Source organism: Dermochelys coriacea, chromosome 7, assembly GCF_009764565.3.
Source record: "Dermochelys coriacea isolate rDerCor1 chromosome 7, rDerCor1.pri.v4, whole genome shotgun sequence".
Lineage (NCBI taxonomy): Eukaryota > Metazoa > Chordata > Testudines > Dermochelyidae > Dermochelys > Dermochelys coriacea.
Genome location: NC_050074.1, coordinates 5,530,737 through 5,557,271, shown reverse-complemented (window position 1 = coordinate 5,557,271; position 26,535 = coordinate 5,530,737). Strand labels below are relative to the sequence as shown.

Sequence of the window (26,535 nt, the reverse complement as noted above, 5' to 3'; positions counted from 1 at the left end):
AGAGGAAGAAACTGCATCATGATACTATCTCAAGGAATTTTGCTCGACATCATAAAATAATGCTGTTTTACCCAAGACTGTATGAATATAGATAAACTGAAATTTGATCATCAAAAAAAAACAGTTAGCATCTCCCAAAGTATATCAAACACATAGATAAAGACTCTTCTTACACAAAACTCTACTCATTCAAGTTACTTTCATGTCCCCTATCTCATTGAGATAAATGAAGTTTGACTGAATGTTTGAGGTTTGACTGGTTTGCACAGAGATCTTATTCTGGCTGTTTGGAAGGTCTCTTTACTTCTCACTGAAACCTGCATTTAACACCTGCATCTTATCAAAACATCACCAAGCTGGGTCTGGTAGCACTTTAGTCTTCCTTTGCAACTCTGTGAATATCCTGTTCTTCATGTTTCTCACATCTGAACTATGAAAATACGATGTTTAAGAAAAAAAATATATAGGTAAGTATGTCACAGTACCTTTAAAGTATGGTAAAACTCTGGGTTGATTTATCAATTGATCGTCATCTGTTTGGATTGTGAAAGCTCTCTCTGACTTACAGTCGTTTAACTCTGAAATGAAATAAAAATATATGACTACTACAATAATCGGAAATTTGCAATCTTATTTAGCTGACATTCCATAATTACAATTTTTGCCTTGAAATATTAAAGTGCTTTAATACAATGCATTTTACCTATTTAACACCAGAGATTATTTAGTTTTTACAGTGAATTTAAATGTTAATATATATTGTAAACAGAGAATGTAATTCAGCATAATGTGCACAACAGGGTCTTTCAATGATAACCCACCAGTTTCAGAACGAATATTTATTTAAAAATGCACCAATTTAAGTCTCAACCATCACGCCAATAATAATATTAATTTAGACTAAAAATGTCTGTATCTAATTTAGATTCTAATCTTGCAAATAGGTGCATTGGTATGGACTCTTACAAACATACAGAATGTGTCTACAGCAGTTGTTCTCAAACTTTTGTACTGGTGACCCCTTTCACATTGCAAGACTTTGAGTGTGACCCCCCGCCCCCTTATAAACACTTTTAAATACATTTAATACTCTTATAAATGCTGGGAGCAAAGCAGGGTTTGGGGTGGAGGCTGACAGCTAGCGAGCCCCCATGAATAACCTCATGACCCCCTGAGGGGTCCCGACCCCCAGTTTGAGAACCCCTGGTCTACAGGTTCAGGGCCTTAGCAACTGTTTTTACACAAGACTTTTTTCCCTCCACAGTGCAGCTCCACCAACGGTAGCAAAGAAGGGCCATTTGTGTACACTGGCCAACAGCGTTTTTACCACCGTGGCATGTAACTCAGGTGCCCCATGGTGATAATTTACATGTAACATTGTTCATTATTTCACCACTGACAAATTATGTAAAAGAATGAGAGAGAGAGAGAAGCATATTAAGGCCTTATCTACATTAATCTGTTTCTAAACCAGTTAATTAAACCAGTGCAAGCCTCTGCATTGACACACTTGTTTTTTTTTAAGATACAGAAATGTAGCTTCTTACAGAAAGAGCTAGCTTCCAGTAATCCTCTCTGGTGCCCATTGTGAAAGGCAGTATAGGCACCCACAATATTACTTTTTTCTCTTTTATCTGTTAGGCCAGCCTTTTTGGTTTGTATTTGTACACTGCCTAACACAATTAGGCTGGGCCCTCTAGAAACTATCATAATATAAATAATGGAATTTTATTAGGAAATAGAGAACCCTCTGCATGTAGATCTCCTCTACTCTATGTGGAAGGTTGCCTAGGCAGACAAAAGAAAAAAAAAGTAATGTAGCCAGAAACTGTATTACCTTTCAGAATGTTCTGTGGAGCAGAGACTTTGCCTTCCGCTTACCTCATCAATAACCCATACGCTTCTATGTAGAATAGAGTAGTTCTGCATGCAGAGGGCCCTCTATTTCCTAATAAAATTATATCATTTATATTGTGGTAGCACTTAGAAAGGCTCTTTATGCTAGGTACTATGGAAATATGAACCAAAAAGTCTATCCCCCAAAGAGTGTACAAGCTATGGGCTTTTCTCCACTTACCGGGGGATTGACGCATGGCGATCGATCCACCGGGGGTCGATTTGGTGGGCCTAGTGAAGACCCGCTAAATCGACTGCCAATCGCTCTCCCATCTCACCGGAATGAGAAGCATAAGGTAAGTCGACGGGAGAGTTTCTCCCGTTGACCCAGCATGGTGTAGACACCGCAGTAAGTCCACCTAAGGAACCATCGACTCCAGATATGTTATTCATGTAACTGGTGTTGCGTAACTTAGGTTGACTTAGCCCCGTAGTGTAGACCTGCCCCAAGTATAAGACAAGAGGTAAATACAACAAATATTATGGGATCAGAGGTCAGAAATGAGGTTATTACAATCAGCGTGATAAACAGCGTGGTAAGCAGCTACCTAACCACTAATCAATTTTTGTTGGTATCACAGTAGAGGTGAGTTTTAAGGAAGGATGTGAAGGAGGACAATGTGGTGGCTTTACAGATTTTTATGTGCAGTTCGGACCTTCTGTGCATAAGAGGTGGCAAGGAAAAAAATAAGGTACTTGTTGGGAGCTTTTACAAATGAGCAATGAAGATTGGCACAGTTCTCAGAGAATAGTGTAAAAGAGATGACAGGGTGGGTGGAGATGAGCCATGATGGGCCTTATATGAGAAAAGAATTTGGGGCTTGATGTGATGGAGATGGGGAAAACCAGTGAAAAGATATAAAGAGAAGAGTAACCTGGTCAAAGCACCAAGCCCTACATTTTCAAAACAGCATGTCAGGTTTTAAGCCATACATCTCCCATGAAAAAAAATCAATGAAAAAAGTATGGCTGCAAACTTGAAGGAATACTTTTTATTTTCTTTAACAGCAAATTTTAAACAGGAATAATGTTGCAATTCACCAGAGCAAAAGCTAAATCCCAGACAATACCTATCAGCAGTTTAAAGGAGAAATATCTTTTCAAGAAAGTTGTAGTTAATAAAAATCAAACCAAAAGCCCATGAAAAACATTAAGCCAGGAAACTGAAAGTTAAGGATACAAGAAACTAACATTTGAAAGTATGGAAATTCAAATTTAAGGTAGCCGAACTACTGTTGTCCCTTTTCAAACCAAGCAGACAGTCAAATTTCAGGGAACTGGGAATGTTCCAGTTGGAAATAGAAACTGATGGGAGTCGGATTTTTTTTGGATACAATCTTGTTTATTTACAAGAAATGTACAAGTCCTGTTTTTCCAAATGCAGGAGGAACCAAGAATAAAAGCAGCAGTTTCCTAGCTTACAGCCCCAAGCCTCGTTAGCCAACTCCAGACCCAAAAGGACCCTCTAGCTTTTTCCAAGGCCACACTGTGTTCCCTGGGTACTGCTTGGCTTTCTGCCTTTGCCTCTCCACTCTCTATATTCTTGTCTGTTCTTAGTTTGTGTATATTCTCACATATTCACACACACCTAGTCACAGTATCCACTGGAACAAAAGCCCATTTGGTGCTAGTTTCTGGGCAATCTCTAATAGCCCTTGTTTTAGGAGTGGCCCCTTAACTGTCTCTTACAACTATATTAAATGAAAGATGTGGTCACACACATCGGTTTGTACAAGGTTTCCAGTCAATCCATAACAAGGCACCACTCAGCTCATAAAAACAGCCCATGCCTCAGCTTTGCCAATCGTCCCAATGAGGCCTAAAATGGTGACGCCCAATAACTCATCCCAAATAGAAATATATATTAAATTACCAATGATACAAGTTTCACTATTTACAGGTATACAAGAAAAGGAGTACTTGTGGCACCTTAGAGACTAACAAATTTATTAGAGCATAAGCTTTCGTGAGCTACAGCTCACTTCAGCTTATGCTCTAATAAATTTGTTAGTCTCTAAGGTGCCACAAGTACTCCTTTTCTTTTTGCGAATACAGACTAACACGGCTGCTACTCTGAAACCTACAGGTATACAGTATCCTTCTGTCAGGAGAAGTTTGCATCACATGAAAGAAGTTATTCCTACCCAAATCCCTTTTGGGCTTTTCTTTCCCTGGATTTCCCTTCAGCCACCAGTGAGGGACTCCTTTCAGTCAGCCCCTGAGGATTATCTAGTGCTTTTGTGGAATTGGTTGGCTGAGGCAGACCCAGCCCATTCTGTTTGAATGGGAGATTGATCTCTGTAACAACTTTTCCAGCCTCAACTTCCACAAATACATTCTCAGATTTAGGGGGTAGGCAGCTGAAATACTGTCCCCCAAACTGTAAGCATTGGTATCTATATCTAATATGAAAGGGTTTTGAAACACAGATAAGCCAAGACAGGAGCAGTCCCAAAAGCCCTTTGCAACTTTGAAAATGCTAAATAACACCTTACTGACAAATGAAATGATTTTTTCCTTCTTCACTATTTGCTACTTGCCAGAAACATTCAGCAAACAAACAGGGATCAGTTCTTCTTTCAGACCCACAAGAACTTTGGCACCTAAGGTTTCCCTGAAATCCCATGTTTCCAAACAGGTTTTAACCACTGCCCACCACTCCTTTGCTGAAAAGCTACCACAGCATATAGCTGTTACAATGGCTTCTACCACCTGGGGCAGGACAATTTATTCACTGCAAACCACTTGTCCCACCTGGGCCATATCTTTAAAGGGCATTTCCACAGACTGAATTTGTAAGACATCTTTCCTGGCACTGATTACACAGTTATTAGCCATAACAAAATCCAAGTCAGTTCTGAGCTCAATCCCCATTTCAGCCACCCCAATTTCTTGTTCAAATTCCAGAGGTGCAATCTTCCAACACAATTTTCCTAAATTTTGGATGAATGGCCTGCCCCAGTCACTATGTCCATTTGAGTCCAGTTAGGCGGTTCAGTTCTGGATCCCCGGTTCCCTTGCCCTTTTTGCACGTCTTGTTTAATATCTGTTTATGTTTGAGCCTGTGTCAATCACCGCTATGTTTTTTACAGATTCTATTACACATTCAATAGCCAAACACCCCTTATTGTTATTTAACTGCCCAGATCTAAACAAAAACTGGGGCTGATCCTAGTATCTCCACCAAACTTTACTCCCTCAGTTGGGGGTACCCCCATTTCCTGAACTGGAAGAGAGGTTTTCACTAGACACTTGCAACAGTCTGCCCTGGCCTGTCATAACTTTAGACAAGTACTTATTTGTGGCCAATTTTGTCACAATACCAGCATTTAATTGAACTGTTTCCTTTAATTTTTTGCATTACTGCCAATTTTCCTTGTTTTACAAACAATCATCACATTTTTTTTAATCATACAATAAGGTCATGAGCCACATTAGAATCCCCTCATTCGTCATACATATTTGACGTAGCACTGTACTTACAGAGCTCATGGCGATCAGCTTCCACCTCTGGGGCAATGCTGCAAGGAAAGATTGAAGTTCTGTAGCAAATTCCATCACCTCTCACAGTGTCTTTGGTATTCTTTTGCAGATCTTGATCAGCAAGTCCAAGTCCAGCTAAGCATCCCTAAATTGGTCCACTGCCAGTGTATCCTGAAAGGCTTCAGTGGTATCAGGGTATGCCAGGAACACTAGTCTCCGCAGTCCTCTGCCAGTTCAGGTGGATTTCTTCTTTCCCTCTTCTATATCTTAGCTGAGCCCTGGCTCGCTCCAATCTGCCTGTCAAGGGCTTGTACCAGGTCTGGACAACTCCGGGCAAGTCTACGCTCAGTGCACCATCAGCGCAGCTGCACCAATGCCAACAGGAGAGTACTTTCCATCAGCATAATTATTCCACCTCCGTGAGAGGGGACAGCGCTTAGGTCACTGCCACTTGCATCGCTCGGAGGGGTGTCTTTTTCACACCCTGAGTGACATAAGTTACATCGACTTAAGCAGCAGTGTAGACCAGCCCTCAATATCTTTTCTGGGGGGTAAATTTTGCAGCACAATCAAAGCTGGGCCATTCAAGTTGGGTGCAGTAACCCCCCTTTCAGTTCCTCGCCACAGCCATTCATTTGAACTATAATGTTGAACTGAGCCAAATAAACCTCGAAGGGAGTTTTGCCCTTGAGATAATGGCTTTTGAATTATCTGCGTTAGGACAGCATGACCTCTCCCCTCTGGGCCTCTGTGGGTAACAAATGGGGTAGAAAACTGTTGTAAACATCTGGTCTTACCCAAGTCATCTGGCTGCCCCAATTCCTCATCCAGGTGCTGCCTTCTATTACAAAGGGTGACCCTTTGATTTCCTTCTGTAGCTGAGTTTTTAGCTCCGTAAATCCTTGCTTCAGCTTCTCTCAGTTGGCAAGTTCCAGATTGGCCAAGGTTTGCTCAGACACCACTATTTCATGGAATAACTTCTGGTCTGTGGCAGTCAGATTGCTGGTCATCTCATCAATCCATTTTTATCATTCCAGCCTGGGTGTGTTGCAGCTGGGTTTCGAGACGCTGTATAGTTGTTGCTCCAGAGATTTCACCTCCATTTGCAAGTCATCTCTGAACCCTTTCTGGCTACCTCCAGATGCTGATTTAATTAATAGAATCATAGAAGACTAGGGTTGGAAGAGAACTCAGCAGGTCATCTAGTCCAACCCCCTGCTAAAAGCAGGGCCAACACCAACTAAATCATCACAGCCAGGGCTTTGTCAAGCCAAGCCTTAAAACCCTTTAAGGATGGAGATTCCACCACCTCCCTAGGTAACCCATTCCAGTGCTTCACTGCCCTCCTAGTGAAATAGTGTTTCCTAATATCCAATCTAGACCTCCCTCACTGCAACTTGAGACCATTGCTCCTTGTTCCGTCATCTGCCACCACTGAGAACAGCTGAGTTCCATCCTCTTTGGAACCCCCCTTCAGGTAGTTGAAGGCTGCTATCAAATCCCCCCCTCACTCTTCTCTTCTGCAGACTAAACAAGCCCAGTTCCCCCAGCCTCTCCTCATAAGTCACGTGCCCCAGCCCCCTAATCATTTTCATTGCCCTCCACAAATTCCTTTTGTGAAGCCTTTAGCTCCTGTTTTAAGTACTGTTTTAAATCCCATTGGCCGCTTGTCTGTAAGAGCCTTCATTACTTGTTCCATCTTCATTCAGGAGAAACACCAGCTCACAATCTTTCCTTGGAAAGTGATTCCCATTACTAACACCAGTGTTGCTCTTTTGACTCAAGCAGCTAGTTACATTTCAGAGTCTTGAGACATTCCAGTTGGAAACAGAAATTGGATGGAGTCTGGTATTTTCTTTCATGCAAACTACTTTATTTACACTTCTTGTAAATAAAAGAAAGTCCTGCTTCTCCAAATGCAGGAGAACCACAAACAAAAGGAGCAGTTTCTTAGATTACAGTCTCAAGACTCATTATGCAACATCAGACCCAAAAGCTCTCTCTAGCTTTTCCCACTGTGCTTACAGACTACTGCTTGGCTTTCTTGCTTGTTCTCTCTGCCTCTCTTTCTGTTCTGCCTGTTTTCTGTGTGTTCTCTCACACACCTGGTCACAGTACCCACTGGAATCCCCCCACCCATACAGTGCTAGTTTCTGGGCAGACTCTAATAGCTCTTGTTTTAGGTGTTGCCCCTTAACAGTCTCTTACAACTATCTTAAATGAAGGGTGAGTTCTTGCATCAGTTTGAATGAGGTTTTAACTCAACCCACTACAAGGTTTCACTCAGCTCATAACTCCACCTTAATGACCCTACAAACACACCATTCTCCAATCCTCCTTTATTTGCAGTTGGAAGATCGTCAAAACCATGCATCACAAAACATATCTGCATTCTGGAACTTGATCCCCTGGTCAGTTAGCCAATGTCCAAGTTTGATGACCTTTAGGGAATAGTGAAATGGCCATCTGTTTACCCAGGGATTCTTGAAGAAAGGTTTGGACATAAGTGTAGTAAAATGGCCCCAATACTGGGCTGTTTCTGGCCTCTTTCTATCACAGGAATAGTGTAACAAGGCCAGCTCTCCCGATCTGGAAAGTCCCAAAGGGCAGGGTTGGTACAATGGCCCTAAACCAGTCCCCTCTCATAGCTGCTCCCCACAGACTAAGGATGTGCCAGGGCAAGAGGTCTGTTGGATGAGGGAGTGATAAGCACAGTGCAATGAACTATGGCTATTCAGGGCTGCTGGATGGTCCTTTAGGGACTACTGTAGACCAAGACAGGTTTCAGAGTAGCAGCCGTGTTAGTCTGTATTCGCAAAAAGAAAAGCAGTACTTGTGGCACCTTAGAGAAATTTAAATTTAAATTTGTTAGTCTCTAAGGTGCCACAAGTACTGCTTTTCTTGTAGCCCAAGAGTAAGACAGAGCATCTCTTGAGGCTGAATCAGCACTCTGTAGCCCCACTACTCTAGAGATGCAAAGATGGAATTAGGAATAAAAACAATACAAAAAAAATCAATTTATTATCTTGCCCCTTAGATATAATCTCCATTTTTACATGTACAGATTACGGAATCAAAATATAAGGACAATGTTTTAAATGGATCCCCCAAACGGAAAGTAAGACAGAATCTTGAGATTTACCTTTTATTCAGCTGCTCATGATTCCATAGTATTCTAATTTATACTAACTGTGAAGGTGCTTCCCATTGCTACTTGGATATTTACTGTGTATTGTTACAAAGCAAGCGCAATTGAATTCCCAGTGCAAAGGTACAAGGTTTTTCCTCAAAATACATCAAAGTTTTTCTTAAACATTTTCATAAATATCTTTACAGATAATCAGATTGTTGCCACTAATATCTGACAGTCAACAGACGACCATCAAAATCTTTTTTGTAACTATCTCAAAATTATGGTAATGAAAACCTATTAAGTAAATTATTCACAGTAAAGTTCACTTAAAGTGTTTTTACCTGTATGTCTGCTGTTTTTATCTGTATAATTATTGCACACATATGTCCAAATTTATTGTTTTTGCCCAAACAGCCAATTATATAGTTTTGCCAGTGATTTCAGCTTCATCTTCAGTAATTTTCCTTTTAATTTCTAGAGCTTACTCAACAGTAGGCTGTAAGGTTAATGCTATAATAAGATGTCTTTGCATACTTGCTTCAGCTGTTTAAGTAAGTATAAAACACAGACTAGGAAAATACATCGTTTTGGAAACAGTGAATGAAAATCTGGTTGTAGTTTCCCCATATAAACAGGCAAGTCTACTTTATATTCTAAAGTACTGTATCTTATGGTATTATTTAAGCCACCATTTGAAGGTTCAGCACACAAACAACATTAGCAGCCAGCTAGGACAGATAAAGACAACTGAATAATATTTTTATATTTTATGCAATATTTGTGAATAACTGCAGAAAAACAAAGTGAAAATATAGTTTATATTTTTGATGCTATAAGAATAGTCAATGCTGATCACAAACTTCTTATTTCAACAACTCCTGAAGTATTCTATACAAAAGACTGTTAGGCAAACACTACTAGATTCCATGACTTTCCATATAACAATGTTAAAAAAAATGAAAAGGAGAAAAGCACATTATGTCAAACAAGGGGTACTTAAAAAAATTAAAACATAACCACACACACATACTTTGCAAGTGAGGGCATATCTAATCAAGACAATAGAGAGCATATGATTAGACAATTTACAAAATGTAGTATTGAGCTTCCATTCCATGTAAAATACAGATAGTGGATTATTCAAAGTACACAGTTACGGTTACTACAAATTTAAAATTTTAAATTAGCTCTCTGGGTATATCACTATTTTAAGTTGTTGCAGATCAAAATCTGTACATTTTTAAATTACTACCTTGTAGTAATATAAATATACTAGCAATGATAATCAGATGAATATCATCTGAAAAACTGATTTATTATTTAGGTGCTATACCACTAACCTTAAAAGAGACGTTGGTTCTTATACAGGTACATCACTGTTCTCAATGTAAACAAAGGACAGTGGCATGCACCCCAGGCTAAGGATGTCAGCATTTTTCAAACACCTTTCTGACTGTTCTACTTTATGATGATGCAATGTGACCTACATTTTCAATGGCTAAAGAGAGACAGAGAAATACAAAAGGGAGAGATGGAGAAGAGAGAGACATTTTCTGTCCTCACCCTCCATTAACTAGATCTTTGTTCCTGAAAGGAGTGTTAATAGTGAAGAGATGAGGTGAAATATCTTAGTAATAAATTTTGAATAGAAAGCTAAAAAATGGGATGATATAAGAAAAAATAAGATTTTTCTATGATCCTGTGCCCTCAATAAGCAAAGCAGAATGTAATGTAGAATCAATGTTAGATGCTAGAAATAGGAAAGCTCATTTTATTCAATTAGACCTCCCATCATAAGAGGTAATGGGGGCTCTTTCTTGACATACCAACACACAATCCTGGCAAAATTCCAGCAATACCTAGCCCTCTTCTTTATTGTACGTGAAGTTTTCATGCAAAACTGTACTAGATCATTGTCAACTCTCACAAAGCCACGATTTTAAGTACCACATGTATCCTGTTAGACAGACTATGGCTAAAAATCTTTCCAGCCTAGAATTTCTTTCAACAATTCCTGTGGCAGCTCATCCTCCCCTAGTGTCTACTGTCAGTTTTACCAATTTATGTCTAATTTTAATCACTTATAATCTATCCCAAAGCATGTAAAAAAAACCCCATACTGTTTCAAGTAAAACCCACTAGCACAAATAAATTTAAGTACAGAAAAACCCAGTGAAAACAGCAGTACAAAACCAGGCTGTCAGTATTCAAATGATGCCCCCGTATTGTCAAGTATTCCTAAATCAGCCATATACATTCATTTAATACTAAAACAGGATATAACGAATGGATATTTTCAGTTTAAATGGTTTGATAGTTTTACACTGAAGACAGGAAAAAGCATTTAAAATTTTTTCTATTCTATTGTAACTAAAAATAGCTTTGCTTTTAAAATACATTTTTTCTCTCTCTCAGCTAAGCTATTGTAGTTGCAATGTCAGCTGCTTGCTATTATGCAGTCACTGGTGTAAAATAAAATTGGACCTTTACATTGCAAGATCTTTGGCTGTCATTTTTCTGCATGTCTGTAGAGTGCCAACCACCATCTTCCTCCCTGGAGTGGTGATCTTTACTACAATACACATAAACAGTAATAAGAGAAACTGCTGTAATGCATCAAAACTAAGGGACAGGTTTTGATCTTATTTACACCATTGTAAATTCAGTGTCTTCAAAGACATTTCTCTGCATTTACACCAATGAAAACGAGAGCAGAAACTGGTGCTAAGTGTCGTTTTAAGCCACAAATCAATACAAAGTTTAGATTAACTCCTAGTATTGACCACTAAGGGCAGGTCTACACTTAAAACGATGCATTGCAGTTCCATTGCTGTAGCGCTTTAATGGCGATTCTACTACACCAACATGGGAGCTTCACCTGTCAGCCTGGGAGAGGTGGTTGTTGCTATGTCAATGGGAGAAGCCCTCCCATAGCACTGCCTATGCCCAGAGTTAGGTCAGTATCATTGCGTCGCTGAGGTCTTTTCACACCCCTGAGCAACCTAGTTATACCGATGTAAGTTTGTAGTGTAGACCTAGCCTAAGATATTACAAGGATAACTTTCTTGTTTAGCTATATCTTGGCCTGCACGCCTCCTTGCTACGTAGCTCTCTTCCTCCCTCCAGTGCTGCCGCCTCTGCTGTCATAGCAGTGTTACAGGAAACCACTCAGTGGTGGCTTGGGTGGGAAGGGAGAGAGCATCTTGGTGGGGGCAGGAAGTGACGGGGAGAAGGTAAACTTACAGCCTACCATGCGTCAACAGAGAAAGGGCAGACAGTAGAACCAAGGGAGGGGGACACAAGCTGGAGGGGGGAGTAAAGCAAAGATGAAGGAAAGGAATTAATTGTAAGAGGGTTGGAGGAAGATGTGAAGAGAACCAGGAGGACACTGTAGAGGAAAGTCTCTGGATGTGGAGAAAGACATGGTTGAAGGAAATACTTCCCAAATGTATGAATTCCTCATACCTACAAGAGTATGGGGAAATCCTCCCTCTCCAAAACAAAATTAAAGTCATGTATTCCTCCATTCCTATTATCCCTCTGTCTACATCTTCTTTATCTGGCTTTCACCAGATGAGCAAAAGTCTCACCACAAAAAGTATACTATATTTTAGTTTCAAACAACTGTGTAAACAGACTTAGGAAGGAGATGCTGGGATTCTTCTGTTGTAAACACAAACTTACTTCAAAAAGAAAAGGAGTACTTGTGGCACCTTAGAGACTAACAAATTTATTAGAGCATAAGCTTTCATGAGCTACAGCTCACTTCATCGGATGCATTTAACTTACTTCAGTGACTCTGAAGTTTCCCTTTCTGACTCAGAAGGAAAGGGTGCAATGATTCACAGAGTTTTCTTAATTATTTTGCCCATTATTAAAACACTTATTTTTGTCTGTTTCATATTCATAGTCGCATGTTCTTTTGTAAAAAGAAAAGGAGTACTTGTGGCACCTTAGAGACTAACAAATTTATTTGAGCATAAGCTTTCGTGAGCTACAGCTCACTTCATCGGATGCATTCAGTGGAAAATACAGTGGGGAGATTTATATACATAGAGAACATGAAACAATGGGTGTTACCATACACACTGTAACCAGAGTAATCACTCACTTAAGGTGAGCTATTACCAGCAGGAGAGCGGGGGGGGGGGGCCTTTTGTAGTGATAATCAAAGTGGGCCATTTCCAGCAGTTGACAAGAACGTTTGAGAACCAGTGGGGGGTGGGCATTGTAGTTGTAAGAATGCTTGATAGAGATCTTGTAGGTGTTTGTCTCTGTCTGAGGGGTTGTAGTATATGCACCTACAAGATCTCTGTCAAGCATTCCTACAACTACAATACCCACCTGCTGAAGTGAAGAAACAGATTGACAGAGCCAGAAGAGTACCCAGAAGTCACCTACTACAGGACAAGCCCAACAAAGAGAATAACAGAACGCCACTAGCCCATCACCTTCAGCCCCCAACTAAAACCTCTTCAACGCATCATCAAGGATCTACAACCTATTTTGAAGGACGACCCATCACTCTCACAGATCTTGGGAAACAGGCCAGTCCTTGCTTACAGACAGCCCCCCAACCTGAAGCAAATACTCACCTGCAACCACACACCACACAACAGAACCACTAACCCAGGAACCTATCCTTGCAACAAAGCTCGTTACCAACTGTGTCCACATATCTATTCAGGGGACACCATCATAGGGCCTAATCACATCAGCCATACTATCAGAGGCTCGTTCACCTACCAATCTACCAATGTGATATATGCCATCATGTGCCAGCAATGCCCCTCTGCCATGTACATTGGCCAAACTGGACAGTCTCTACATAAAAGAATAAATGGACACAAATCAGACATCAAGAATTATAACATTCAAAAACCTGTCAGAGAACACCTAAATCTCTCTGGTAACTCGATTACAGACCTAAAAGTGGCAATACTTCAACAAAAAAACTTCAAAAACAGACTCCAACGAGAGACTGCTGAAATGGAATTAATTTGCAAACTGGATACAATTAACTTAGGCTTGAATAGAAACTGGGAGTGGATGGGTCATTACACAAAGTAAAACTAGTTCCCCATGTTTATCCCCCCCCCCACTGCTCCTCAGATGTTCTCGTCAACTGCTGGAAATGGCCCACCTTGATTTACACTACAAAAGGTCTTCCCCCCCTCCCCCAGCTCTCCTGCTGGTAATAGCTCACCTTAAGTGAGTGATCACTCTGGTTACAGTGTGTATGGTAACACCCATTGTTTCATGTTCTCTATGTATATAAATCTCCCCACTGTATTTTCCACTGAATGCATCCGATGAAGTGAGCTGTAGCTCATGAAATTTATGCTCAAATAAATTTGTTAGTCTCTAAGGTGCCACAAGTTCTCCTTTTCTTTTTGCGAATACAGACTAACATGGCTGCTACTCTGAAACATGTTATTTTGTGTTTGGTTGGTTGGTTGGTTGGTTTTTGGGGTATTCCTACTGTTTCAGTATTCTGCTTCAGTTAGAGGGAGAGAAGCTGAAGTCGTATATTTGTTGCTGTCCAACAGCTTAAGAATTCCAAGTACAAGAGCCAATCAGAGTAAAGAGACTAGCACATTCCAAGAGAAAAAAAAATTAGTGATCCCTCCAAACTAACTGACTAATGACTGCCAATCAGAATATAGCAATTCACATAAAGTACTCATTGGTTATTGAGAAAAACCATATAGGGATTACACTCCCTAAAACCATGAGTCATGCCATCAAAATGATAGATTGATGATAGAGATTGGCTTAAATATCATGAATTCTTTTAAAAAGTTATATATTTTGCATTTAAAGTGCAGTCAGGTCATGTTTTCAAGCTTTCCTCTGCAACAACGAGGGCTAGAAACTTGCTTCTTTTTAAAGTAAAATGATATTCTCATTTATATACCTGGCCCAAGAAGCTAGGCTGATAAGAAACACACCAAATATTGCGAGACTCATGATAAAATCATGACAACTGGCAACACTATGATTATGCAAACCACACACCCAGAACTAGAGAGCAGGGAATTGCATAACTGGGAGAGGGAAAAAACATACAGTTTTACAACATAATAGCAGCATTCCAATAGTTTGATTGGGACAATTCCATTTCAGTAAAACACATGTTGCAGATTAAGAAAACTAAAATGTTACTATGATGTTTCTCAATTAATCCAGCTGTGTTAGAGGTTTTGTTTTTTGGTACCACTTTAGATTCTATGATCAGCAACTCCCTAGTTCTGTCTGCTCTAAGAAAACAAAACACAACACAAACACCCCCACTCAAACTTATGTACATGACATTTTTTGAACACATATATGCCATGTTAAAAACTTGAATGAAAAGTTTCCTCATTAAATGAATGTTTAGTTCACAGTTTAGTAAAGCTAAATTTTAAGCCCCTGAAGACAGCAGTGTCACTGCCGAAATGCTTAACCTTAACACTGATGAAGCTTAACACTGATGCAGGGGACTGGACAGGATGACCTCTCAAGGTCCCTTCCAGTCCTATGATTCTATGACATTTGTGAGATTAGACATTAAATTAGTACCACAAATCTGTTTTTAAAAAGCTCAGTATTTGTATCTTGTGGAATATATTCCAAAAGGCCTAAATTTAGCAAAGTTCTTAAATATGTGAGTTGCCCCCCTGAAGTTAATAGTACTCACATGCTTGACGATAGACACATGCTTAAGTACTTTGCTGAATCACCGCAAAAAGGCCAAAACCATGATAAACATTTAATAGCTAACTTCTAAATGCTCCTCTCAATCTAGTGAAGCAATTTAATATGGCATTTAAAATTCTGTTATTGATCAAATAACTACTGGCTACTCAGGAAAAGTATTAGAGGAAGAGAGTTCTGGTTAATCTCTCTCCTCAAAAAAAAATGTGCAATTTAACTTAATTTCATTATATGTCAATTATTCTTGGCAAATGATACACTCAAACAATACTTCCAATCTGTATTAATACTTTGTGCAGTTACTGCAATTATTTCCCAACATCAGAATTACTGCTATTAGTCTCAGATGAGGAAAATAGTTCACTAGTTTCTTCATTCTTCTTCTGTTCAAGGTCAAACACACTGGTAATGAAGCATTATAAAAACACTGCAAACTTCTTTACAGCTTTATCATTGTTGTAGCAGATATACCAGTTCAGTGTTATTCAGTACACTTCCTACCGACTGTTACTCCCACCAAGAAATGAACACATGCCAAAGGCTGATACATTCACAGATAAAGTGGAATTAAATGGGATTAAGAAACTCACTGTTCACACGGTTAGCTATTTATGAACCAAATGATCTAACTGTAGTCTTTTGAAATCAACTATTTCTATCCCCTGCACATGTGCAACCACTATAATAATTGTTCACAGAGAAATATACTTACACCACAGTTCTTCCCCACAAGGCACTGCATGAAGCCCCGTACGTTTCTCAAGCAGAAATGACAGCTTTACAATTGGACTGGATATAAAAGAGTGCAGTGATACCTAAACAAAGAGGAGGGCAGGTACTCTTAACAGGACACAGAATTTAGAGGATTAGGTGTCAAAGATAAAATGCTTAGGGAAACACAATCGTTCTTGATGTTGCTTTGATGGTCTCTCCCCCACTGACAGCTAGAATTCAATTGTTGCATTTCGCCCCCCTTCTTGTAAAAATTTCTGAAGCATGGGCAGTTATAATTCTACTCAACTGGAATCAAGGAGGCAAAAAGGGAATCAGTCTTCTCAGTCACTGCCCTCCTCCCCATTACTCACTCTTCTATTTTACCCTGTAATGATGGACAACTCCATGGGCATTTCCCCACCATTAAAAAAGAAAACAAGTGGAGCAAAAAGACAAGATCAAGAAGAGAGTACATAAATGAGGCAGAGGAACTGTAATAGAAGATGTATTAGGCCAACAGTCCTAAGGCATGTAGGTGTTAGGAGAGTTCCAGGCCCTGGATGAATAGACAAAGCACATTTTTCTTAAAATCTAGCCCATGATCTTCTTTACCTCCAATACACACACACACACACACAAAATTTGTTCTTCTCCTTTTAAATTTTTCAGTGCACTGTATTTTTGAGAATCCGAAAATAAAATCATTTTCATACCAGAAATATCTTATATAAAATAACAGCAGAATATCAGGATTAAACCAGGTGACAGAGCTAACATAGTAGCTATCCCTCAGGTCCTCCATCCAGCACAGGGGAACAGTCAAAAAGAAGAGAGCATAGCCATAGAACTGCTACAATCAGCTGAACCTTGTCTGCCGTAACTTCCAGATGGAGCAAATGAAAGCAACACTGTTGCAACCTACGATCAGCTTGGTGTGTCAAGGTGTAGATGTGACTTACAGCCCTCTGTATATCCCCAGTCTCCCAGAACTCTGCTAGGCACAAAACAAACAGTCCTAAGGATCTGGAGCAAAGTTTATTTTAAAAAAATGGAAAGGCAAGTGTATAAATAATTAAAAATTAAAATATGGGATTAAAATAATTTTCAAAAGGAAACATGGAAATCCATGATTAAGTATAAAAACCAGAAAAATGTAAAAAGGCAAGAGATAACTTTAAAAACAATACAGGCAAAGATTAAATATAAATATATAGATAAAAGACATATATATCCATTTTACAGATAGAAAACCAGAAGCACAAAGGTGACAGGATTTGCAGCAGGCTAATGGCAGTGCCAGAACACTGCCTCCCACACAAAATTTAAAAAAGAGACAAGGAAAAGGAACACTAGCCTAGGATTAACAATAAAAATAGAGGCAGTGGAGATTAGGTATGCAATACAGCAACAAAAAATATAGGAATTTATAATAGGTATTTTTCTCCTAAAGAAAAAAAAATAAAACTAGTGATGTGTGCAAACATCACTCTGCTCACTTTGCTTGTATACGGTTTCCCTTTTTCCATTCCCTTTGGCTCTTATCCTGCAAGCTGCTCCACAAAGGCAGATCTCTGTAATCATACAAAACGGTAGGAGTGCTGCACAGTGATTCACATGCAGAGATGAGTTTACAGGACTGGGACCTTCACCTTTTCATTTATTTTTAGATCATAAGCTCCTTGAGCCAGAAACTGTTTCTATTTATATATTTGTACAACACCTAGCACAATGGAGCTTCGATCTCGATTGTGGCCTTTGGGTATTACTGCAATATAAATATTAACCAATAATAATAAAACGAAACTTTGTTTCCTCAGCTCTGTCAATGCACAAAGATACTTGCCCAACATGCCTGCAGCTAATTAATATTTGATACCAAATCTTGAAGAGGCATGGCAATCTGGCCAGTCAGTTTCACAAGAGTAGAAATGAGACAGTGGGTACAGGCCTGCTAAATATAGGGCATCCTTCTAATGGTGTTTACCTTCCAGCTGCAGTCTAATGCCACTAAACGCTTTGGAGAGAAAACCCGAGAAACACCTATCTCATTCAGATTTATTAGAAGCTATAGATACAAGAACAGTTACATATGTATAATTCTTTGTCTAAGAAGGTTTTAAAAGTTCATCAGGGATGCTACCAACATATTAAATTCAAAACCAGACCAATCTTAACATTGATATAATCTAGATGGAAAAAAGTCCCAATTTTATGGGGTCCATTCTCCCAACAATGTTCTGCATTTACATGCAAAAGTAATCAAAACCATACCATATTTCTATCACTTAAAAAATTCATCAGTTTTCTAGCCAAGATAATAAAAAATTGTCATTATGATGTGAGCACAAATACAAAAAGGAGTTTCCCTATAGCAAAACTATGAACATTCCTGCTGACATAACTGATGATGCTGGCTGATGCACAGGGAAGAGCTGGTGAGGCACTAGAAACCAGAAAAAATGTTTATGAAGTGGAAAAGGTAACCAAGAGTAAAAGAAGAAATTTAATTTGAAAGTTGCAAAGTTATTTGCAGCAAGGCATAATCAGGAAAAAAAAGTGCATATAAAATGAAGCTGATGCATCTTTAAGGACGAGAAGTTTGTAAAATTCTTTATGTAAAGTATAGGGAAGAGTTCTCTCTCAACATACATTTATAAAACACAACCTCCAATATAACATAATTGTATAGGCTACTGTGTATTATGAGGACCTTAAAAGCAATGAACTACTGTAATAGCTAGAATAAGTTATTTTCATTTTCAATTGTTTATAAACAAACATTAAGTTAATTATTCAAATCTTGATCTTTAGGTCCCGTGGTTACAGAAAACCACGGTATAACAAAATCTTTAGAAATTGTTTTTTTATGAAGAAAAATATCTGGAAGGCTGCTTCACTTGGCCATCAGGTGAGCTTTAGGAGAACTGATCCCAAACTTTCAGTCAGCTATTCTCTGCTTTCTCATCCTAAAACAATGATAGCACTACGGAGCATGAGTCCTACCAGCACAATTAAGTAATACAAATATTACCTAAGGAGTAAGCCTTCTCCAACTATACTGAGTAATAATGTATTTTCCTACTTCTGTAGACACATGAAAAGACTCCTGCACACTTTGAAATATATTACTCCATTTCAGTCTTTGACTCTGCCGTGGTCTCATTGTTGACCATAATAGTCAGCTTCAATCTCAACAACAGATTCAGGAGGTTGCCCTAATTAGAGCTGCTTTTTATTATCACTTCCCAAGCAATGAATGATATTCCTATTGTGCTAAGAAGAGCATTGTGTGTATTGTCACTATATCAGAAATCTATACAGACAATTGAGTGTGTGTCTACTTGTAACCACTGTGTTCTTTTGGTAGCCTGTTAGTGAAGGAATCAGTAAGATCCTTACACAACTGTGGTCCAAGAGATTCTATGGTATATCCAACACATTTTAAGAAAAATGTTGCAAGTCTGGGTTCTGCAAATGTAGTTTGATTCTACAAAACATGTCTACCACTCTTCATACTTTTTGCCATAATTATGACATTAACATGATTCCATTACATATTTCAAAATGTACAATCCATAGAAACACTGGTAATTTCTCCATTATAGGGACACCAACTAAGTCACATTTCTGATTTTTTGTAAACCTACTACTGTTGCAAGCAACATCTAAGGCCCAGATCCTGCAATCCCTTATGTATTTGTTTAACTTCCCTATGTCCCAGTGGAACTTCTCAGCACAGTAAGGTTAAATGCACACATTAGTGTTTACAGGATCAGGGACCAAGATTTCTCTGACGTCAACATTTAAAAAGTATTTTCTCCATTTTTTCCATTTGACAGCATTTTGTGTACAGTCACTTTTGCCTGTTTGTGTGAGTCTTTCACACAGCAACAGGGAAGATTTTTTTTTAAAATAGGAAAATGAATTGGAAGACCAAAATTAAATAAATAAATTTGATAGGGGGGTTCAGTGTCAAATATATTACCTGTAACTACTTTTAACTACTGAAGAAAATATATTTAGATTTCAAGTTGATGGCAATCACCTTAAATAATTCTCATGAAGCAAGAGCACAGATTTATTTCATGTTATTTGTATTGTTCAGCACTAGCCTAACTTAACATATTGTCATAACCTTTAGGAAAGACTTGGAGATAAAAAAAATCATTAAACAAACATAACTGCCAAAAACAATGTAAGATAGAAATGGAAGTGAAAATATTTAAAATAAACCACAAAGTCACAGATGCATACTTGTGTTCATTCTTAATATAGTTTTGTTTTACTTTCAGCTCTTACAGGTCAACCTTTATTCATTCAAGTGTTAAAATTAAATTTGTCTCTTTTTTTTTAATCAGTTCAATTATTTCTCATTCTAACCAAGATTTAGTTAAAAATAAAAACATAATCTTTAAGGACAAAAAGATCTTTCAGACATCTGGTTCTCAGCCTCTTCCACTTCACATTTTAAAGAAGCAAAATGTTTGCTTATACCTGCACTCTACTAAAACATTTGTAGAACAAAAATGCTCTTAAGTCTTCTGTAAGCCCTTAATACAGGAAAAAGGATGAATATGACACACTGGGCTTAATCTTCAAAGCGTGTGTCCAAATGACGCTTAACTAGTATGCACAATTACCATGATGGCACATACATATAACCAATTAGCTATATAACTAACCATTTGCTATCATGGCCATTGAATTTGCAGATTAGGTCCTCGCATGCTCATGCACTTTTGCAACTAAGATCCTTTATGTCAGGCTTCTTTTCTGTTAGTTTGTACAATAATTTTTTCTGATTTATCTTTACCCGTAAACTACAGCTTTACAAGTAGATTCTCTTTTATTTAAGTTTTTGATTTCTTATTGGACTACACTTTTAAAGCCAAATTCTGGTCTCAGACGTGCATGTAAAAAACCATCCAATCAAAGTTGCCAAGAGATGTGGACACGTATTTTGTGGTAGAATCTGATCTGTAGTTCATTCACACTTCTCTCTAATAACCATAACAGCCAGCTTGCTGCTATGGAATATATATTTTTAGTGGCCTGCCACATCTGTCCTATGTGTAGCCAGATATTCCTGCTCTGGGATATTCTGCTGGTAGTCTCTCTCAATCTCTCCTATTGAAGCCATTTTACTTCGTATTAAATAATTAAAGAGGTACAGAGCCAGAAAGAGATGGGAATAACTCTACAGACCAATGGTCAGGGGCCCTCACCTGAAAGGTGGGAAACCCCTGTTCAAATCCTTTCTCCCCATCTGATAGAGGGGAGAATTGAACTGGGCTCTCCCATATCACAGGTACCATACTAGGCTAAGGTTATAAAGGGATCTCCTCCTCCTCCTCCCAGCCCATTTTCTGCTGAGTTAGGTGTACTTAGAGCATGCGAGATAGACAGGTGTTGCCCTGCCTTCACCTGATGTAAGGATCATCTAGGGCTTTGGTGTGAGATAGAGGTCTGGGCGCCTGCCTGATGCAGCAGTATGCATGGCTTGAAACAGAAAGTTAGGCTCCTAGGTGACTTTCACAGCAGAAATGTAAGTGTCAAGTGAGTTTAGGTGCCTATGGGGTTAGACAGCAGCTGAACAAGGTTTTTCATGATTGCAGTGGAGCCTAAATCTGGGTTTTAGGTGCCCAAGTCCCTTTGTGGATTTGGGCCTTATACACCTAAGTAGTCCCATTCACTAATCATATGTGCAAAGTTCAGTATGTGCACAAGTGCTCGCAGGGTTGGGGCTTCAGTGAGCAAATGTGGTGAGAAAATCTTGTGGGTCTCATTCACTCCAAAGTCCAGAAACTGGAGTGAGGTACTAGATGAGATGGCAAAAAATAGCCACAACCTACATGAGGACAGGAATACAAGTAGTTAGTAAGAGGCAAGCATCACCCAAAAAGTAGGCAGCAATGACAACACTGGTCAGGAAGTATGTAGGTCAACACCTCTGCTACAATATTCCAGATGGTACAATTCCAGTGAAGCCCCACCAGGTATTAAAAGCAGTGGGGGCAAAAGACCTATCTGGCTTCAAGATTAAACTCGATAAGTTTATGGAGGAGATGGTATGATGAGATAACATGATTTTGGCAATTAATTGATCTTTAAATATTCATGGTGAATAGGCCCAATGGCCTGTGATGGGATGTTAGATGGGGTGGGATCTGAGTTACTACCGAGAATTCTTTCCTGGGTATCTGGCTGGTGAATCTTGCCCACATGCTCAGGGTTCAGCTGATCGTCATATTTGGGGTCAGGAAGGAATTTTCCTCCAGGGCAGATTGGAAGAGACCCTGGGGGTTTTTCGCCTTCCTCTGTAGCATGGGGCATGGGTCACTTGCTGGAGGATTCTCTGCATCTTGAAGTCTTTAAACCATGATTTGAGGACTTCAGTAGCTCAGACGTAGGTGAGAGGTTTATCGCAGGAGTGGGTGGGTGAGTGAGATTCTGTGGCCTGCATTGTGCAGGAGGTCAGACTAGATGATCATAATGGTCCCTTCTGACCTTAATATCTATCTATCTATGAATCTATAAAACTGCTATCCCCCTTCACCCAAATGGAAACCTCACATGACAACCCAGAACCACCACCTGCCCTCATCTGGGATTTATTTTCCTTTAGATCCAAGAAATCTAGCTGCTGCAGTATAAATAACTGATGTAATTTACACCTCCCTTCACAAGCATAATTGAACTGGCCTTGTATATCCTCCGAGAAAAGCCGAATTACCTTCTCTTGGTCTGTCAATATACAATGCTTTTTAAATACTGGGTTAACCCATTTGCTATTAACATAGGTATAAGAGTGATATTTTAGCAGGCATTTAAGTAGATTCTACCTTTGGCCCACTCCTCAGAGAAAAATCATGGCTTGAGGAGTTTCTATGCATTTTAGGATTTTATGCTGCTGTCTATCATCACAGTATCTGAGCATTTTCACTGCAGTACTGGAGAGCCTTACAATAAGGTATTTCCATACAGAGAGTAAAGCAGCATAACATGAACTGTGTGTGTGATCCTAGGATGCTGCCACAACTCTCATTTTATTTAGGCTGAAGCTTGAATGCTGAAAGAATCTGAGAAGTCAAGATACTGCAGCATGGCACGCCAGGTCACGTTTTAGGAGAATTGTAAAGTGACTCTTTATCACTATTACCAAAAAAATTACAATTATTTTATTAATAATAATTATATCTAGGTCTTATATAGTGCTTTTCAACTACAGACCTCAAGATGCTTTACTTCTATTTAAAAATATCTTAAGCCAATAAAAAAAATCCAAAATAAAAGATAAACCCGTTTTAAATTAACACGTTTATTAACACAGATTCAGTATTTTCTTCCTTAATGTTCTGAAGGCTATGGCCTTTATTCCATCCTCCTCCCACATCATCTGGATTTCCCTTACTATACTGAAAGATTTGTTTTAATCTTCTGGGTTTACTTTTACTGCTGTGAGAATATATATTTTATTAAACATTTAAAAGCTGACTCAGAAGTTACACCATAACTTCCGATTCAGCTTTCTTAAACACAGATACTGAGTCAAAGAATCTGGCCACATGATGAATGAAGCACCATTCAGAGCCACAAGGAGCAGCTGCTTTCTGAAGTGGAAACGGCTGTTTTACCTGCGAAACTTTTCACAAAATTCCCTCAACAGTATCAACACTTATTTATTTAGGTATTTTAAATGTGATAATCATAACTCCTAGTGTATGTACTATATTTAATATTATCAATGGACAAAAACATTTACAAACTGGCTCAGTGCCAACAAAGGATTCTTCCTGTGTCTTGAAGGCCACCAAACTCATGAACCAAGACACTCAGGGAGGAGAAGTAAATTGCAGAACTGTGGACCCCACACTGAAAACACATATCCATAGTTCCCCTTCCTGTAAATCAGTGGTCTTACTGGCTAGAGCACCATGACTCATCACAACTGCCACAGAATTACAGAAGAAAGAGATTATCTCAAAGATCACTCTTTGGGGCATAAACCAGTTAGGATTTTACAGGCCACACCAAACACTTTAAACTTCATCCACAAATGAACTGACAGACAGTGCAGATCATGAAACACATATGCAATGTGCTATTAAGGAAAATCTCACTTAATAATGGTCAGGCAGTTACATTCTATACTGGCAGTAATATCCAGATAGTTTGAAGGCCTAGCCCCATGTAGTCTGCAATGCAGTAATCTCACTTTGAGAGGACAATGGTGACCATAGTCTCAAAGGTCTGAATGGTCTTGCAAGCACAATCAGAGGTAAGATACTGCAAGTGTGCCATTTCTACCTGTTGGTTCTCCCACTTTTTAAGCATTGTCTCCGTTTTATCCAGGTTGATCTCCATCATCTAGTCCTTATCCATACCCTAATCTCAGTTAGTCCCTTCTTTGACATTTGTGAACTGAATGTTTTCAACAGCCAGGATAAAAGGGGCAACTCATCACATTACATGCCCAATCGTGCAATTTCTGAGTACCCAAACTCCCACTGTCTTAGAGGTTCAACTTTGGTTTGACAAGTATAAATAAATGGACTGACCATCTTAAATGTATACAGGAATTAATCTCAAAACTCTGTAAAGTAAATATTAAAAAAAAGAGGATCCCACATATCATATCTGGGAGAAGAAATTACCAAAAATGCCATCAGTGAATAAGATAAGGAACAAGATCCTAAATGTAGGAAAAAAGTTACTTATAAATAAAATACTATAAAATGCTATTCTTCTCATAAATGAGCAAAATAAGTCCATGTCCCCCCTGAATTCTTGTGACATATGGCTTCTGACGGCATAAACAATGAAGTAATGTAGCCACTCTATCATGGCACCATCAGCCAGAGACATCAAGCGCATCAACCTACCATTATAATGAAAAAGGGAGCAGTCCAAGCAAAAGAGGGCTGTTTGTTCTTGAGCTCCACAGAGGCAAAATAGGGAGTTCAAGAAGAACCAAGGGTAAAGACAGGAGTTACACTGTGGTCACGGGCAGTTTATCCTGTTACAACAAAGAAGGATCTTTCAGTTCATATGGTTGTTATGAAGGGCATGCAAGAGCTGAATGAGCCCATCATTAGAGAAGGACCAGGGGCAATATCACAGATCTAGCAAATCTGCAGGTAATATTTTAGGATACAAAGTACAGCTTCCAGGATTTTAATTAAGCCAAAATGCTACTACCAAAAATTTCAAATGTAATGATATATTTGCTTCTGCCAGAAATGAAGATGAAGACCAATTAACTATGTACAACTCTGTAGCCCAGAACTCTGTAAGATTTGCATTTATTATCTGATAATGGGCATTTCTAAAGTACAATTTTTTTAAATCAGTAGACCAAAAACCTGACTATCACATGGTTAATAACACATTGGATTATTATTTTTTATTAGTAGTCCTATAGTAGTGCCAAGCTTTGTAACCTCTCCCTCACTTTTGTGCCCCTATTCTGTAAAAATATCCCAGCATGAGTCCTGCACAAATGCTGGAGTCCCTGCAAGCAAACTTATCTACATCCATACTGCATCCATCCATTTCTAATAAATGGTGGACTGCTACGTATGTAAAGCCGGGGAAACTGGTACTTAAATTAAGGAATATTGTGGTATAAAAGATCTTATTCTACTCACTAAAAATGCTCAGCAGATGGCTGTCCACTACTATAAACTGTGGTCTTTAACACATGAAAATTTTAACAAACAGAGCTTTTTGTTCCATTGGTATCCATGTTCAGCTATAATACTAATATACTATTGAAAAGTGCAGGAAAGAATCAAGTACTAGTATAGTGTCTAATTTTGTAGGGGTTTCTTTTGTGAGTGTGTCCTTTATGGATGTAATAGTGCTGTTAGAGTTGCTTTACCTGTTTTGCAGGATTTCTTAAGTATTTCTTAAGTGTTTTAATAAATTTGTTAGCTTTATCTTTGGTATTCTTGAAGTGTTTTTCCCTTGAAGCATTTACAATGATCACACCTGCGGGACCTGCTTTTCTTTTTCTCATTCCATGATCATATAAAATTATGTGTTATGTACATCAATTCTTGCTAAAAATAGTCAATAATAATGCACAAAAAGCAGAAGAGTTCAAAATATTTTTGTTCTGTATTTCAAAAGAAGCTGGATGAGGTTTTCATAACTTACAATGATAACAAAATACTTTCTATTACATCAGTGATTAAGGAGAATTTTTAAACGGCATCTGATTGTTAAATATGTAGGACAACATAACTTGCAACGAGGGCTGTCGACTAATCCTAGTTAACTCAAGCAATTAACTCAAAAAAATTAATCACTATTTAAAAAAGTAAGCTGATTAATCATGGTTTTAAATCACACTGTTAAACAACAGACTACTAATTGACATTTATTAAATATTTTTGGATGTTTTTCTACATTTTCAGATATATTGACTTCAATTACAACACAGAACACAAAGTGTACAGTACTCACTTTATATTATTTTTATTACAAATATATGCACTGTAAAAACAATAAACAAAATAGTATTTTTCAATTCATCTCATTCAAGTACTGTAGTACAATCTCTTTATCGTGAAAGTGCAACTTACAAATGTAGATTTTTTTGTGTTACA

The 26,535-nt window shown here is 38.6% G+C and overlaps 1 protein-coding gene across 4 annotated transcripts in view; it reads right to left on the bottom strand.

Moving 5' to 3' along the window:
* The window catches only part of ATXN7 (ataxin 7), a 154,446-nt gene that overhangs the window by 103,506 nt on the left and 24,405 nt on the right, over window positions 1-26,535 (bottom strand). For 2 of the 4 annotated variants that reach the window (XM_043519575.1, XM_038408878.2), the window contains exon 2: window positions 486-578. The gene's annotated coding sequence lies outside the window, so the exon portion shown is untranslated. Of the gene's footprint in view, window positions 1-485; window positions 579-5,379; window positions 5,771-26,535 lie in introns of those variants that run through there. The other 2 variants (XM_043519576.1, XM_043519574.1) reach the window with 2 other exon arrangements.